The sequence below is a fragment of the Pinus tabuliformis genome, chromosome Q, assembly GCF_031772625.1.
Source record: "Pinus tabuliformis cultivar Carrire ecotype Pingquan chromosome Q, CPIR1, whole genome shotgun sequence".
NCBI classification, from domain to species: domain Eukaryota; kingdom Viridiplantae; phylum Streptophyta; class Pinopsida; order Pinales; family Pinaceae; genus Pinus; species Pinus tabuliformis.
Window position 1 is genome coordinate 807,945,915 of NC_142296.1, and position 2,500 is coordinate 807,948,414.

General features: G+C 52.4%; 2 non-coding genes across 2 annotated transcripts in view; both read right to left on the bottom strand.

Annotated features, from left to right (window-relative positions):
• Positions 1 to 296, bottom strand: part of LOC149222097 (25S ribosomal RNA) — a 3,360-nt gene extending 3,064 nt beyond the window's left edge. Inside the window, exon 1 of the ribosomal RNA XR_016249978.1 lies at positions 1 to 296. This exon is cut by the window's left edge and continues 3,064 nt beyond it. This is a non-coding gene — a ribosomal RNA (25S ribosomal RNA).
• A 247-nt stretch (positions 297 to 543) lies between these two features.
• Positions 544 to 697, bottom strand: LOC149222098 (5.8S ribosomal RNA). The gene has a single exon (XR_016249733.1). It is a non-coding gene; the product is annotated as a 5.8S ribosomal RNA (ribosomal RNA).
• Between the last annotated feature and the right edge of the window lie 1,803 nt (positions 698 to 2,500).

A 2,500-nucleotide genomic window follows, 5' to 3' on the forward strand; every position in this document is an offset into this window, starting at 1 on the left:
GCCTTGGACAGAATTTACCACCCAATTAGGGCTGCATTCCCAAACAACCCGACTCGTCGACAACGCCTCGTGATGCGGCTGTCACCCTCTCAGGTGCCCCCTTCCAAGGGACTTGGCCCAGGTCCGCCGCTGAGGACGCTTCTACAGACTACAATTCAGGCGGCGCCGCCGCCCGATTTTCATGCTGGGCTCTTCCCGGTTCGCTCGCCGCTACTAGGGGAATCCTTGTAAGTTTCTTTTCCTCCGCTTAATTATATGCTTAAACTCAGCGGGTGTTCTCGCCTGAGCTGAGGTCGCAAAGTTGGAGCTAAATCCGCCCTACCCCATGGGAGGACAAGAGAGAGCATAGCAAGTTCGAGTGATGCCACACAAAGCCCGCATCGACTAACGTCGACTGCCCATCCAAGGGGACAAGATCACCGCTCGCCGACGCATGCCACGAAACATTGCTTGAGGTATTTCAGCCGACCGCACCGCATGGGGCATGGACGACCAGCTCTGCTTCTCCCTAGCATATTGCAGGGAGCGCGTTTGAATGGGATGCGATGCCCAGACAGACGTGCCCTCGACCGAGGCCTCAGGCGCAAATTGCGTTCAAAAACTCGATGATTCACGGGATTCTCCAATTCACACTAAGTATCGCATTTCGCTACGTTCTTCATCGTAACAAGAGCCGAGATATTCGTTGCCGAGAGTCCTTTCCACGTATTACCGAAAAACGGCCACAAAACTGAATAGGGGCAACCCCCCACAACAAATGTAAGGCCAAGGGGAAAAAGGAGGAAAAATGCATGAGAGAAAGAGAAACAAAGGTGTCTAATCCCCTCACGGGGGGAGGCTCGAACGGAGGACAATCTCCCCCCAGCCCCATGCCCTCGCAAAAAGGGGGGAAATGCATGGGACTGCGACCGAGAAGGACTAGGGTGGCCACCCCGGGAGCTCGCGCTGCTTTTAGCCCTTCCCCGACACCAGCCCACAACAATTCCCCATTTTCTTCATAGAGCTAGGGACCGAAAGGAAGAGAACAGGGTAGAAAACAAAGCACAAACAAAGCACAAGCCTCCCAAGCCCCGTGCCTTCGGCAAAAGGGGGGAATTGAAGGGGACGACGATCGAGAAGGACGAGGGTGGCCACCCAGGGAGCTCGCACTACATTTTGTCCTTCCGGAACACCAATACACAAAAATCCCACCTTTTCTCTGTAAAGCTAGGGGCAACGAGGAAGAAGGGAAGAGAAAAACAAGAGAGAAAGGGATATATCAACCGTGGCTATTGACTCACAAGGGGAGGAGGCTTCAAACAGAGAACAAGCTTCCCCAACCCCATGCCTTCGCAAAAAGGTGGGAACTGCAGGGGACGACGATCGAGAAGGACTAGGGTGGCCACCTTGGGAACTCTCACTGCTTTTCGTCCTTCCCGAACACCAATCCACAACAATCCCACCTTTTCTCCGTAAAGCTAGGGGCCGAAAGAAGGGAAGAAAACAACATGAAAGAAAGAGAGATATCAAACGCATCCACCGGCTCACGGGGGAGGCTCAAACAGGGAACAAGCTTCCCCGCCCCCGTGCCTTTGCAAAAAGGGGGGAACTGCAGGGGACGGTGATCGAGAAGGACTAGGGTGGCCACCCTCGGAACTCACACAACTTTTCGTCCTTCCTGAATACCAATCCACAACAATCCCACCTTTTCTCCGTAAAGCTAAGGGGCCAAAAGCAAGAAGGGAAGAAAACAACAGGAAAGCAAGAGATATCAAACGTGGCTACCGGCTCACAAGGGGAGGCTCAAACAGAGAACAAGCTTCCCAAACCCCGCGCCTTCAGAAAAAGGGGGGAACTGCAGGGGACGGCGATCGAGAAGGACTAGGGTGGCCACCCTGGGAACTCGTACTGCTTTTCGTCCTTCCCGAACACCAATCCACAACAATCCCACCTCTCCTCCGTAAGGCTAGGGGCAAAAGGAAGAAGGGAAGAAAACAACACCAAAGAAACAAAGATCCCAAGAAAAGAGAGAAGCTCAACAGCACGCCGAGCAAGATTTCTGCTAACCAAAAAGAAATCAAACAAGGCACCCAATCAAAAAAGCGTCCCACATTTTCACACCCTCCCACATGCATTCATCACAACACCCATTCCAGCTTTACAACATAGCAAACAACCAAGCAAATAAATCACAACCCAAAATTGACCAATAGAAAAGATGAGGGCCACGATGAGACCAGTGTCTGGAGCACGTCACTGAGAGGCAAACAGCCACACAAGGCTTCAAACGACAAATAGACTGCTGCCCATAACACAAACCCACCCCGTTATTCCACCCCTCCGTGTACAAAACACCCAACAACCTTTCCAGCGAGAGAGTCAACGAAGGTCAAAGAATCAAACTCCAAAGAGGAGTTGTCACGTGCCGACACTCAACACTGGAGAAAGCTGTGAGCCACAAATGCATCGATGGTGCAAGGCCACTAGAGAGAGGGACGTTCGCAAATCGCACACCACAAAA